Source organism: Ochotona curzoniae, unplaced genomic scaffold, assembly GCF_017591425.1.
Source record: "Ochotona curzoniae isolate NIBS_2020 unplaced genomic scaffold, NIBS_Ocur_1.0 contig_2364, whole genome shotgun sequence".
In the NCBI taxonomy this organism is placed as follows: Eukaryota; Metazoa; Chordata; class Mammalia; order Lagomorpha; family Ochotonidae; genus Ochotona; species Ochotona curzoniae.
The window spans coordinates 770,734-786,224 of NW_024465434.1; the positions used below are offsets into that span (position 1 = coordinate 770,734).

The following is a 15,491-nucleotide window of genomic DNA, read 5'->3' on the forward strand; positions in this document are numbered from 1 at the left end:
TAAGGGAAATCTGAATAAACAGAAACTAATTTGAATTTTATTAAAGATTTATCTGAAAGAGTGACAGAAGGAAAGAAGCAGATCTCACATTTTCTGGTTCACTCCCCAATAGCCACAACAGCAGGGGGTGGTGCTAAACCCAAGGGAGCGCTTAGCCCAAGCACTCAGGCCAGCCTCCACTGCCTTTCCAGGCACATCAGCGGGCAGCTGCACCGGAAGCAGAGCAGCTGGGACTCAAACCAACACTCCAACATGGGATGCCAGCGTCAGAGAGTCGACCCACTGGTTCACTCCCCAAATGACCACAACAGCCAGAATTGGGCAGATCTGAAGCCAAGAATCAGGAATTTCCTCTAGGTCTCCCCATGTGGGTGCAGGGGCCCAAAAAATTCAGCCATTCTGTTGCTTTCCCAGGCCACAAGCAGAGAGCCAGATCAGAGTCGACATGAATTAGCACCCATGTGGGATGTCAGCCCTGCAGGCCTGCCACACCACCATGCCAGCTTTGGAAACATTTTTAGATCCATGACATTCCATCCTTCTTAATAATTATCATTTTATAAATCAAAATCACAAGGGAAAATTTAAAATGTAAGAACAATCAAGAAAATTTACATTATTTGAGACAGAAACAGCAAGAGAGAGCAATAGTGTTCCTTTCCACGAATTCATTCCCCAGAAGCTCAGAGCTCAACGCGGGTCTCCCAACCGGGTGGCAGGAACTGAGTCACTCAGGCCATCACCACTGTCTGCCATTCCGTAACAGCATGAGCCTGGAGTTGGGAGCAGGTGGAGGACACAGCACATTAACTGGGCTAAGTTCCCTTCTGCTAAGACATTGTTGGGGTGAGAAAAAGAGGAAACTCACCTCATTAGGAAACATATCCTAAAGGTTAAAAAGGTCATACTTCTGACCCTTCACGAGGTCTCAATTGGTTAATCCTCCCCTCACAAGCGTCAGGATCCCACAAGGGTAGAAGTGCATGCCCCACCTGCTCCACTGGCCTGAAGCCTTAACACCCTGCACCCTTGTGGAAGATCCGGGAAGAAGCTCCTGGCTCCTGGCTTCGGACAGGTGCAGCTCCCCTAAGGCCACATAGGGAGTGAATCATCAGACAAAAGATTTTCCTCTTTCTCTCTTCCTCTCTGTATATCTGACTTTGCAATAAAAATAAATAAATCTTCTTAAAAAATTATAGTTCCCACTTACAGCTTAAGTAAATTCAACCTCTTGATGCCTATACAGGAAGTCTTCAAAACGTTTAATATTTTTTAAAGATTTCTTTTTATTTGAAAGGCAGGTTTCCAGAGAGAAGGAAAAGACAGATCTTCCATTTGCTGGTTCACTGCCCAAATGGCAGTGAACAATGGCAGAACTGAGTGGATCCAAAGTCAGAGTCAGGAGCTTCTTCTGGTTCTCTGCTGGTCCACAGGCAGGGAGCTGGACCAGCAGCCAGGACCAGAATTGGCACCAGGGAGGATGTTGGTGCTGCCAGCCCCACATTCATTTAAAATGGATGTTATGAAAAATGCACAGCTTTCAGAAACTTTGGCACCAAAATACACACACGCTTTGTTAAAAAAAAAAAAAAAATCACAACTAGGTCTCCCATGTGGTCAAAATAGCACAATCACCTGAACCATCACTGCCACTTCCCAGAATATATTCTCTGTATTTGGAATAAACCGGAATCAGGAGCCATTTTGGTATCAGACCTACGTATCCAAACACCACGGTAAATACCCACCCCTAAATTCCTATCTTTTAATTCTATTTTCTCATGAACTTTCTGAGGCACCCTTGTATATCTGTAAACATAAAGATATTAATAACACCTAACTCACAGAAGTTTCATGACAATGCTGCTAAAATCTATTGAAATGTTTAACAGCATGACTGGCGCAGAATTAACTAGCAGCCAGCAGATTTCTTCTCTCTCTCTCTCTTGAATTCTTTCAAATAGAAAATTCTTTTTTCACAACACAATAAATTTATTTGTGATGATATTAACATAGTTAAGAAGGATGCACGTCCATGTGAACCACTGATTAGTGTGGGGAGAAAAGACCAGTTTTCAAAAACAAGAAAGAGTATGAGTGTGATTTTTTTGGGGGGCCGGGGGGGGGGGAGGGAGGAAGAGATAAACAGAAACCAAACATCACAAAAAAGAAAAGTTAAAAAGGGAATCACTGAGCCTTACTGTTCGGAGGAAGCAAGGCTTATCAGGCCTGCCCATCCCCACAGCAGGGAAGCAGCACAGGTAGGACCAGCTGTCTACAGCACTGACTCAGAGCCCAGACAGGTGGTCCAGCCATGCAAAGGCAATGCCAGACAACCGTTAAAACTTAACTTCTTTGTAACATCTCAACAGTTTATAAATGATATCAGATATCTGTTTAATAAACTGTTGTACTACCTTGTTAGCTATCAAAGGTAACTTCCAATTGTTAAAATCCATTCTCTAAGGCTCATTTAATCTTTCTATTTTGGGGGGAGGAGAGTTGTCTGCTGTCATGTTCTTCCACTTATGTACTAAGTGGGAACTGTAACCATTTTATTTTTTTAAAGATTTATTTTTATTATTTTTTTCATTGGAAAGGCAGATATACAGAGAGGAGAGACAGAGAGGAAGATCTTCCGTCCGATGATTCACTCCCCAAGTGAGCGCAACGGGCCGATACTATGCCGATCCGAAGCCAGGAGCCTCTTTTGGGTCTCCCGAGCGGGTGCAGGGTCCCAAAGCTTTGGGCCGTCCTCGACTGCTTTCCCGGGCCACAGGCAGGGAGCTGGAAGGGAAGCGGGGCTGCCGGGATTAGAACCGGCGCCCATATGGGATCCCGGGCGTGCGAGGCGAGGACCTTTAACCACTTGCGCCACCGCGCCGGGCCCAACTGTAACCATTTTAACCATGAGGTAGCGATTCCTACCGGGATGAATTTCCTCCGTTTCTTTTTTCAACTATTCCTTAGCAGGAGTGGATGTTTAGCCCAGCAGTTAAAACACCAGTTACTGTGCCTGTCCAGCATCAGAGAACCACGATTGTTCTCCAGCTCTGCCCTGGCTCTGGCTTCCTGCCACTGCACACTAAGGGAGGTGATGACTCTAGGAACTGAGTTCCCACCACCCACACAGGAGACCCAGATCCAGTTCTGAGTTTGTTGAGCACTGAAAGCACCAGAAATGTCTGCCAGAATCGTGGAAATTCGAATTCTTCTGAACCTAAAAATCTGAAATTGTTTAAATTAGGATACCCTCTAGCTCTTCTCTGCTTTCATAGTCTTCTATATTCTGTAAAGCACTTGTCCCACAATTCAGAAGATAAAGGGACACGTGACAGGCACAGCGGTTATCATTACTACTCAGTGCTTGGGTTGGTGCCTCAATCCGGTCTTCAAAGCTCCCAACCCAGCTTCTGCTAATGCTCACCCTAGAAAGCAGCTCAAGCACTGGAATCACTCTGCTTTTCAAATAAATGAAAATAAATTAGACATTCAGAGATACAAATTAGCATGCTAGAAGTTATACAATACTGGGACCGGTGAGATACCCTAGTAGTTAAAAGTCCTCACTCTGCATGCACTGGGATCCCATATGGGTGCTGGTTCTAATCCCAGCTGCTCCACTCCCCATCCAGCTCCCTGCTTGTGGCCTAGAAAAGCAGTAGAGGACGGCCCAAAGCCTTGGGACTATGAGTCGCATAGGAGACCTGGAAGAGGCTCCAGGCTCCTGGCTTCAGATCAGCTCAGCTCTGGCCGTTGTGGCCACTTGGGGATAGAATCAGCAGATCTCCCTGTCTCTCCTCTATGTATATCTGACTTTCCAACAAAAATAAACGAATCTTTAAAAGAAAAAATAAATTGTACAAAACTAAGTGTTCTCTGCCATCTTTTCCAGTTTTCCTAAATTGTATGACTCCCTTCTTACTCTAGCTATGAATTTACCTCAAAGAATGCCTGTCACTGGTGTTTCCTTCTAATTGCCAGTCTTTCTAATAATCCTATTAGTCCTCTCATAATAATCTAACAGGTTCATGATTCTGCTTCTATTTGACATTCAACAAGCCAATAGTAGTAGACAAGGTGGTAGAAGGAAAAGGGAGATGGCAAGATTATGTTACTTTCCACCTGCTACCAATTCCATGGAATCCTTTGCTATAGCTAATTAATCTTTCTTCAGTGTTATGTGAACACAAATACAATCCCAGTTCTACTATGAATACCCCACCAGAGTATTTCCTAGGCCAAAGAAAAAGTTTAAGGCATTCTTATGCTTTCCATTCTTTTTTCAAATATTTATTTGAAAGGCTGAGTTACAGAGAGATCTTCCATCTGCTAGTTCACCAATGGCTCCAACCAGGAACTTCCTCTGAGTTTCCCACAAAATATAGACGCACAAAGACTTGGGCCATCGCTTGTTGCCTTCCCAGATATATCATCTGGGAGCTGGATCAGAAGTGAGACACCTGGGGCTGGAACCAGCACCCATATGGGACACCAGCACGACAGGCAGCAGCTTTACTCACTACACCACGGCACCAGCCCAGACTTTTCATTTTTTAAGAGACAGACAGGGCATCGTAATCTTTGGCCATATTTCTACAGGTTTTCTAATGTTGCCTCAAATGTTTCAAATGTTTCCTTAAAATTCAGAACTGCCTTCCCTTCTACTTTTTAAATTTTTTAAAAGATTTATTTATTTTTATTACAAAGTCAGATATACAGAGAGGAGGAGAGACAGAGAAGACCTTCCGTCCGATGATTCACTCCCCAAGTGACTGCAACGGCCGGTGCTGCGCCGATCCGAAGCCAACATCCAGGAACTTCCTCCAGGTCTTCCACACGGATACAGGGTCCCAAAGCTTTGGGCCGTCCTCCACTGCTTTCTCAGGCCACAAGCAGGGAGCTGGATGGGAAGTGGAGCTGCCAAGATTAGAACCGGTGCCCATATGGGATCCCGGAGCGTTCAAGGCGAGGACTTTAGCTGCCAGGCCATGCTGCCGAGCCCTCCCTTCTACTTTTAACATAAACCCAAGATATCACAGTCTCTTATTTCTCAAGACTCCTTCTAGAATTTGCATTACCCCTAGCTGTTTTTTTTTGTTGTTGTTGTTGGTGGTGGTGGTGGTCTTCATTGAGTTCAAAATGGCAAACATCTTCACAGCTTTTTTTTAACCACCTAAAATACCAAATTAAATTTATCAGATGCTCTGTTTCATAAGCTTCAAGAACATGTTGAGCTCTCTGAAGTCCTCAATCATGATTAGCAGACTTCCATAAAAATACTGAAACCAGAATTAAGAATCATTCTACAACCTTTCAAATAAATAATGTAACTATATTTGCACAACCAAATGGTGTATGTCACGAATGTCCGACTTGTTTAATTACCGGGTGACCATCCTTCAGGAAGAGAGACAGGGCCTGGAGCCAGTGTTGTGGCATAGTATATTAAGCCTCCTCCTACAGCACTGGCATCCCATGTGGGTGCTGGTCCTAGTACTGGCTGCTCCACTTTCACTCCAGCTTCCTGCCATTGTGCCGGGGAAAGCAGTGATGATTGCCCTAACCCTTGGCACATACGTGGGAGAGCAGGAAGAAGCTCATAGCCCCCACATCAGACAGGACCAGCTCTAGCCATTACAGCTGTTCGGGAAGTGAGCCACAGATGGAAGAGCTCTGTCTCCCCTTCTCCCTTCTCTCCTGTAACATCTGCCAGTTACCTCTCTACCAGAAACACATTTACCTTCTGAGCTATGAGGTGGTCACTGGGAGGTAAAGCTGCCCTGTCAGAGCCTCTTCCCAGCTCTCTTGGCTAGCAGATCAATTCATATGACTCACTCACACTGAAGAGGAACTGACCCATGCCATTCTTAAAGAAGCATGGTTGACAGATATAAATTAATAAAATGAGATATAGACTATAGAACCCCATTATTGTAAGTGGGTGATTATCCTTAAAACTGTTCTTTAATTGTTCTTTAACATTTACAAGTCACCATCAGACTCAAATGTGCAGTTACTGCATGGCTCTTCAGCAAGAAGCTACCTGTTGGTGAGCCAAGGTGGAGAGGTCATGTCAACTGATGGTTGTACTGCCGTCATTCAAAAACATCTCCTGCCAGTCTACTATGTGTCATCGTTCCAGGTGGCTGAAGTAACAAAGGTCCCTACTTCCACGGGACTAGCACTCTGCGGGTAGTTGCTCTAGTCATTTAACAGTTGACACAATAGCACTTTAAAAATTATCTGTCACTCTTTATGCAGAGACTTAATAAACATGGTCAATGAACTTTTGAAGTTTTGCTGTAGATATTCCTTGTAGGATAATAATGCTACAAAATCTAGCTGCTATTCCCACAAGAAAACAATGCTCCAGTTTATCAGAGAGGACAAAGGGTACGTTCTTAGGTAACTGAAGAAATAAAAGGAAGCCCAAGAAGAAAAGACTCCTGAGGTGGTGAAGGAAATCCCTGTGAATGTAAGAAGCCCATGCAGAGGCAGAGGAGTAGCCCATGAACATCTGTACGTGGAGCCTGGCTGAGGACCTTCTTCTAGACATGAGGAATTCACACAACAGCAACATTTACAGGAACAACAGTAAGAATTACAGGAACCAGCACACATGGAAGAATCCTATTGTTTCCTTCAAAAGCAAGCACTGCCTCAAACAGTTACTGAACATGTACAAACAGGAAATTACCATCCTACTAACAGGGCAAATTACACAGCCGCTCTCTTTCTGGGCGTATGTCTACACTATGACAGTCAATCATTAGGTCATGACACTTTGCATATATACATTTCTCCTAACACATGTAAAAATAAGTGATACAATTAGTAAAACGGAAGGTAATATTGTACAACAATTTTTTTACTAAGACAACTCAAATTTTAGTACAAAGGCCATATACATACATATAATAAATGTGTCATGGGGTAGTGACTACATACATATCCACTGCATAATACTTTACAAAACTACACCTGTAAAAGGGCAGCATTTATTACAGTGTGGTTACTGCAATAACCCATCTCTTTTACAGTCTTACTTTATTTAGAGAACTAAGTTTAGATAAGCTAAGAAAAAAAACATAATTGGAAAACAAGATAACACCCATGGCTCTGTTAATCTGTACTAAATATTTTCTAAAGAGATAAAAGAGGTGCAACAGGTGGAGCCGCTGCCTGCGGTGCTGGCGTCTCAGGAGCCCTTGGCAAGCACCCCCACTCCATTTCAGACCCAGCTCCTGCGATTGTGCCTGGGGGAGCAGTGGGGGACGGTCCAAGCACAGAAGACCCAGAAGCTCCGCGGCTCCAGACTGGCCAGCCCAGCCACTGCAGCTACTTTGGGAGGGAGTCAACGGACAGAAGATCTACATCTCCCTCTCTGTCTCTCCCTTGCTTTCTCTGCGACTTTGCCTTTCAAATACATAAACACATCTTGAAAAATAAAAATAAAGAAAGAATGTGTTAGGTTCAGTGTATCATTTTCCATTATAAATCCAAACCTACAAAAGCACAGCGTTTGCTACAGTTTAGTGTAACGATCCATCTCAGTTAATGAAAACAACATCTGAAATCAGTTAATATCTGGCATTCATCTGTTAAAAAGCTACTTCCATACTAGTGTTCAAGTTGTTGAAAATTCTCTTCTCTCGATTCAAAAGTACACTTAAACAGAAAAGGAAAAAGCTAAGACGTCCGAGGGAATCCTGTGTCCGATGCCTAAGGAGACTTCAGCACAGGGCACAGGCTGGAGCCGGCCTGCCAGCCATGCCCAGGCCGTCCATGGCACTCCTGCAGGGCCCTGCGCCACCCACACACGGGGCTGGCTTCCTCACCTATGCGGCCTGTAAGGTCTGTGTATTTTTAAGACACATCTATTTGGGGTTTTTATTTATTTATTTATTTATTTTATTTTTACTGAAAAGTCAGATATACAGAGAAGAGGAAAGACAGAGAGGAAGATCTTGCATCCCCTGATTCACTCCCCAAGCAGCTGCAATGGCCGGAGCTGCACCAATCTGATGCCAGGAGTCCGTAGCCTCTTTTGGTTCTCCAGCGCAGGAACAGGGTCCCAATGGTTTGGTGGTCCTCCACTGCCTTCCCAGGCCCCGAGCAGGGAGCCGGATGGAAAGCAAGATTACTGGGATTAGAACAGCATGTACAAGGCAAGGACGTTAGCTGCTAGGCTACTGCACCAGGCCCATGAGATACATACTACAGATTCAAATTAAATGTGACAATGTGGTTGAAAAGTGTAGCACTGCACCACAATGGTCATAAAGCCAGCTTGCTTGCTTCCTTCCTTCCTTCCCAAATGGCGGGAAATAGAGGAGAAAGAAGTGAATCAATAAAACTGGACTAACAACACTCCCCTTCACTCACTCTCGGATTCCTAGCTAACGAGGACCTCGTGACACACTGTCTACACGGCAGCAGCAGGCAAGGACACTGACTGGGAGTCTCATCACTTCAGAATCAGAACATCTGCATGCCAAATATTAGATTTGTTCAACCAGCACAGATTTAACAAAAACAAAATGAGGAAGCCAATTAGTATACAGTTTATAACGGAAGCATTGTTGAACTTGCTAAGCTTTCACCTGCCAACTGCTGATTTTCATTCTCAAAGACAGAAGGACGGGCCTAGCCTCAGCAACTCAATCTACTCACGTTTGTCTCTCCTCCTACCCTGCCCCCTAGAAAACCTATTTTGCAAACCTTAAAAACCATTTTAAATGCCCATGCTCCCTCGGTCCCAAGTCTCAACTATAGGAACCAAACACAAACAACCAGAACGAGTAGGCTGTACCTTTGTCAAACAATAAAGCGAAATGAATTTCATCAACTAGTGTTTTCCTTATAAAACATGGTAAACTTTTCATTCATACAGTCATGACTATCTAATAACTGACATTATAACATCTGTTTCAATAGAATGATTAAGTCACTGCTTTCCTAATATTTTAACATAAACATGAAACATTAAAAAAAAAAAGTATGCTGGTGGAGCACATACAGCTGAGTCACAAACATCTCTAAAGAACTAACGTCTAGAACATCGAGTTTCCCTGTCTCGATTTTCAATCAATTGACTTGAGGTTAAATCTCCCTCGTACAGAGCAATCGATAAAGTTCACAGGCATCACACTCTCAATGCCACCAAGCCAAAAGTACTGCAACGGACTAACACACCAAAAAAAAATCCAACAATTTACAAAGTTTGTAAACTCAGTACCTAACCTATCCCACCCGAGTATGAATTCCTAAATAGCACCAGTTACGTTGCAATCACTTCATAAAATCAACACACACACACACACACAGTGTTTGTCACACATCAGATGAACGGTCATCTAATGCGTTCAGAAACACTGAGCATGTCCACAGCTGTTTGTCTGCTCTTACTGTATTCCTTACTTACCTGATACTCAATTTTAGCTCATATTCTAAACTCAATCATTTCCTTAAAATGTTTACAACTTCAATCCTACTAGAAACACACATTTATAGAAGGCTAAAAAGCAACAAGAAATCATGTAGCAATATTTCCCTTGGTTTCAGATGAGCAAAGGGAGGTATTGGGAGTGAGTGACCGAGGGGACAGAGCCCTTCCCTGCCTAACTACACAACTGCTCTCTCCAGATCACCTTCCACTGCTCAGCCTTCCCGTATCACACCATGCTCACTCTGCTTCTTTTATAATGTCTGATTGCTACTATTTTTAAAAATATCCTTTTCTGCTTATTCTAATCATATCAGAACAAATTTAGAAAACAATAAGTTACCAAGAAACAAGCATTTACCAAAAGCCACTTTTTCCACTTCATTCAGATTTTCATTTAATGCTACAGAAACTTAAAGTATCATTAAAAAGACTGTTCATTGAAAACCTAGAGTCCGCACATAGGGAACAGGGACTGACCATCGGACAATCTTGAAGTTTCACAGTCGTCCTTGCCTCCCACCACTTCCTGTCCCTGCCCCCAACCTCCAATAACCCAGCAGACATGGCCTATGAACTGCGCATTCCTTTACACACATTACAGCAAGAAAAATCAGATTCCTGGATTTTTTTTTGCCCCAGGCAATTTTTTCTGACAAAATCAGAACTTTCTACAATTACTAAAACATTAAGAAAATACTTAAGATAAACCTTACTAATGACTGGTCTAACTTCAACTAAAAAAAAAAAATTCCAGGAAATTTCAAAATGACCTTTAAATTCACATTTGCAACAATACTCAAATTAGTTTGTAGAACTATGCTAAAGAGCAAAAGTCTAAAGAATTTATTAAACTTATGAAAAGAACAGGACCCAGCACGGTAGCCTAGCAGCTAAGGTCCTTGCCTTGCACGCGCTGGGATCCCATATGGGCGCCAGTTCTAAATCCTGGTGGCCCCATTTCCCATCCAGCTCCCTGCTTGTGGCCTGGGAAAGCAGTAGAGGATGACTCAAAGCCTTGGGTCCTTGCGCCTGCATGGGACACCTGGAAGAGGCTCCTGGCTCCTGGCTTCAGATCGGTTCGGCTCCAGCCATTGCAGTCACTTGAGGAGTGAATCATCGCACAGAAGATTTTAAAATTTAAAAAAAAGAAAGAAAACAAGCTAATTTCATAAAATTTTATGAGATTTACCTAAAACACTTTTTGTGTGTAAAAAGTCTGCAGTTATAAAACCATATAGATACATACAGAACCACATCTTGTAAATAATTCACAACTTACTTAGCATTTACTGTGCTATGGACTGTTCTCAAGAACTGCAACCACAGCTGAACACACAGCCTAAGACAAGGAGTCCTGCAAAGACGAGCACAATGCAGATAAAGGTGCTTTCACACAGGGGTTCTGCAAGAGCACAAAGCACGCGGGAACCCCACCAATGCTTCATTCACCGAATGCCACAGTAAAGCTGCGCACTGCCTCATGGTGACGTGTGGTCTTGCTGTATCCTTTCCTTCCTACTGATTGTACAAGCTCAACACTACGGGCCTCCCTTCCCAAATTAGCCAAACCGTGAACTACCAAGTTTCAAAACCAAGCTAGCAAAGGCACAGTGTCTACATTGTTTTAGTAGTCAGTAGTGATGAGAGAACCAGGCGTTGCTGCTATCTGACTGATCTGTTTATAAACTGAGCAACATTTCAGAAACAGCAAAATCTGCCTAAGGCATCATCTCCCAGTGCAGAGCTTGCCATACAGAGCTCATACTGCATCTGCAACACGGTGTCCATCCTCTCAATCAGCAGAAAGGAACAGAGAGCCAATGGGGAAAGAATCCTGGGATCTTATTTGGAGAGTACAGTGTGCATCCAGTTCTAGGAATGACCTCCTGAGGTCTTCCACTTCCTGGGAGAAGGACTCCAACAAACCTGCAGAGCAGCAATCCGCCTCCACCCAACCTTCTCTGAAGCAATTCCAAGAACCACAGCTGAGAGCAGCGTCAAGCACAGGGCAGATGCTTCCGAAAGCTGCAGTCTCAGAGCCTACTGTCCCCTCCAACACGAAAAGTGAGGCACATTACTGCACAGGGTTAGGCCGAAGGACAGAGATCTGTAATTCATCCAGCAGTGGGTCATCAGCATGTTTTCCTGTACTCTGCAACCTCAGGACTCTGTCTTCCCTGGAGAGGGAGCTTCAAGATGTTAACAGTAAATTAAGTCTAGGACAGGATCTATTGTCATCAAGCCAGCTAGTTCCAAAGACAAAAGTAGTGCTGCTACAGCCAACGATTCCTTGGCACACTGGCAGCAGCGGCGGCTCCTCTCTGCCACGCTCTGCTGTTACTATAGCTCCTTTTGCTAAATCCGCCTCTGAGTTTAGACAGGAGCTGGAGGGTTCATAATCACCCAGCAGCTGCAGCTGAGCAATCCTCAGTCTAATTGTGGCACTGGAGCAGCTGAGAGGAAGAAGAGATAATACATACCCTGCCCTAGCCATACACTACTACCGAGACACTGAGATATCTGAACAGGGACAGATTCTTTCCTTTAGAGAAGAGCTGCACCTCACTGGACGACCTTGCATTTATATTATAAACCGGCTTAAACGTGAACTGGAGGTGACCTAAGCCTTGCAAGATTCCGAACAATGGAAGACCTTAACTAAAACTTCCTGTAAATATTCACACGACAAAGCCAGTGCCACAAACAGCAGCTTCACAGCAGAAGGAAAGTTCCTGTGATGTAAGAGTTTCAGCTGTGATTTTTTTTTTCAATTCTACATTACAATAATGTAAAGCAACAATATCCACACCAAAACCAAGAAGCCGTTATATAAACGAAAGCGTACAGCGTACGGGGTGTCCTCTGCATTTCTGAAACTCCCAACACAAACTCTCATTTGTTTTCTTTTGAAACAAAACATCCCTCCTGCAGGTCCTTCACACCTTCATACAGTTACCCTAAACCATTTTATGTGGGTAACTTCAATACATCCCTAAGAATAGCAAAACTAATGGGGAAATTATAAATCTAAAGAACTACTGGTCTAGAAGATTAAAAAATAGCACACAGGCATGAAGCCATCATTAAGTTGTGATTTTTGCCACACATTCCATCATTTTCTGAAAATCAGATCTGATGACAAGATAGTATTCATTCAATCAACGAGTTCTTAACCCACATACCTCACACAGTAAATTACAAACAGGCTTCTTTAAAAAGAAGCTGCATGTAGAATGAGACAAGAAAAAAGCCCACGCTGCAAGGATATGGCTGAAGGAATTACACTAAAGCCAACACCCTGGCAACCACCACCAGGGTAAAAGAACTTTGCCACCAATCACAGCCTCCTCCCCACTCCCGTACCTTGGCTTGTACAGCAATCACTTCCTGTACACTTCAAAAATATATACTTGTTTGTTTTTTAGAACCCAAGTATGCATTCTTAGACACAAAAGCTTGCCAGACTTTCTTAAAATACTCCTAATACAACAAGTGATGCCTGCACTGACTTGACTCAGTGGATGGAGAGCTAAATAAGTCGGGAAATAATTACCCGCAGTAATAAATGACACAAATCTGAACTTTCAGCAAATGTCTCATATTTCATCTATATGGATGGGCCACTGCTACTGTTTTGGCATATTTACTCTTTTACCATTACATGCCATGAAAATGTGTGTATAAGCACAGATCTTTTTCAGCTTGAGGATTTCCTTAACTAAAGAAAAAATCTCAGACAAGATATTAATATTACACTTTGACCAAAAGACAAATTCCACCTATCCCAGGAAGATAGGTCAAGGCTATAATTTCACTTTCGGCTGAACAGAAAGGAGTCAATTTTGTGGTTTATGAAGTCAGCAAAAGCTAACTGCAAAATTAAAGCTATTATAACATTACGGTGGTTACAGCAGAGTACGTATTTTAAGAGCCCCATTATCTTTTATCCTGGAAACACGAATATGAACCCTTAGATTCGTGGCAATTTTTTTTTTAATGTAGGACTCTGAATTGTCAAACAGCATTTAAACTCTCCACTGAGATTTAGCTAATGTCTGAAAATTAAAACACAATTAAACTCCCTTTTCTTAAATGTCAACTATGGCAAGAGTCGCACACATTTCTAGGGAGGGAAAAGTATGTTGAAATGTAACTTATTGTAAACTAGGTGAAAACCACGGGGTGCACACAAGATCCCACTGTCTTCTGACACAAGAGACTCCTTCACCCTTCCTCACCTGTCTATTAAAATGCCTCCTGGCCCCTCTGTGCCAAGCAGTGTGTCGTTTCAGGCAGTGGACTTCGCATGCACTTTGCCTTAAATGCATAGTGTCACATGTCCACCGTCACTAACATTTTTAACGTGCAATGTAACTTTAGACCCTGAGCAGGACACTTGACATTTAACAAAACCCCCTCTGACTCCACGATCCTACAAGTGAACCATGCACAGATGTTCCACAGGCACATCACACATCCGCGTGAACACACACACACAACAGATGGCAAGGACGTGAGGATACGGAGCCGTGGTTCCACCGCAGCCTTTTCACTTACCTGCTTCAGAAACTCGCAAGTTACTAGACCGTGTGGTATTCCGTGCCCCTTTCAATTAGGCATGCTGAAAGTAATTCTACAGTCCGAACTACGCTGTTCCAACTCACCCCAAAACAAAAACTAAAGCACTCCCTCCCCTGGACTGGATACTAGAGCTTTCTTAAACCAACTCTGTGCTAATCCCGATACAGCAAAAGACGCAAGCAATTACCAGGAGGGAAAACAAACACACACACACACACACACACACACACACACACACACACACACGCTCTATGACAAAATTCGCTTTCACACGTGTGGACACGGATCGGAACACAGCGAGAGGCGGAATGGCAAGATAAAAGTGGACGCTGAATGGCAAATTTCCCAACCCCCAATCCAAAACAAAAGGAAAACTTTTAACATGTTGCGGTTTTCAATCAAACTGAGCGACGCCCGCAGCTCACCCCTCGCCCCCGCCTTGCACACTTGCCACCCGGCGCCAGACACGCTTCCCGGCCGCGTTCCCCGTCCCCTACTCCGGCCAAGGAGTTAAAAATAAGCTTAGCACACCCCCCACAGCCCCACTTCGCAGGGTGGCCCAACGACCTTTTAAAGACCGGGGTGGGGAGTGTACCCCAAACGCTCGGAGGATCCTCCAGTCGGACCTGGGCGGGACCGAGGAGGACACGACGGGGCGTAGAGCGAGTCAGGGGGCGAGCAGGTAGCGCCGGGAAGGAGCTCCACGGCCGCCGGGCGAGCCGGGCCGGGGGAGGGGAGAACTTTCTTCCCAACTTCCCGACTCGGAGCCGCGGGGGCGGGAAACGGCGGCGCCTCCGGGAGCGGACGGGCGCCGGGGCCTAGCGTTCGTCCCGGACCCGGGTCCATCGCTTCCGCCCCGGCTCCCCCGCTAGATCCTTACCTGCCCAGCGGCCGCGCTCTCATGAGGCGCTGCTACCGCAGCTCCCGGGGCTGGGGCAGGGGGGCTGGCGGGCGGAGGCGAGGCCCGCCGTGAGCCTCTCCCTCCTCCACCTCCAAAGCCTGGGGCGCCCGGCACCGGCGAAGGCGAGAGAAGCCGCCCGGGACTCGTTACTTCAGGAGGAGGGAATTCCCGGGCTCCCCAAGCCGTCGGCCGCCGCTCCCCACCTCCACCTCGCCGCCGCCTCCTCCTCCTCCTCCTCCTCTCCCGGCTCCGCCCACTCCACTCCGCGGCGGGGGCTGCGGCTACCTGCACTCTCCGCCGCGAGCTCCCCGGGACTCGGGCCCGCCTCGAGGCGACCCCCTCAGCCTGCCGGCGCCGGCGCCCCCCGGGCCGTCCGCCGACTCCTGACCGCCCCCCAGCCGGGATCCGGGTCGGCCGCGAGTCCGAGTCACTTTCCCCGACCCAACATGGCGGCGGGGTCCGGGGCGGATTCCCGAGGCGGCGCAGGCTGAGGGGGCGTGAGGCGGAGGAGGCGCCTCTGGAGCCGCAGAGCAGGCCGGCAGCGGCCCGGTCCACTCG

The 15,491-nt window shown here is 45.4% G+C and overlaps 1 protein-coding gene across 1 annotated transcript in view; it reads right to left on the reverse strand.

Moving 5' to 3' along the window:
- YES1 (YES proto-oncogene 1, Src family tyrosine kinase) overlaps window positions 1-15,140 on the reverse strand; it is a 70,487-nt gene extending 55,347 nt beyond the window's left edge. The window contains exon 1 of the mRNA XM_040974024.1: window positions 14,913-15,140. The gene's annotated coding sequence lies outside the window, so the exon portion shown is untranslated. The remainder of the gene's footprint in view (window positions 1-14,912) is intronic.
- Between the last annotated feature and the right edge of the window lie 351 nt (window positions 15,141-15,491).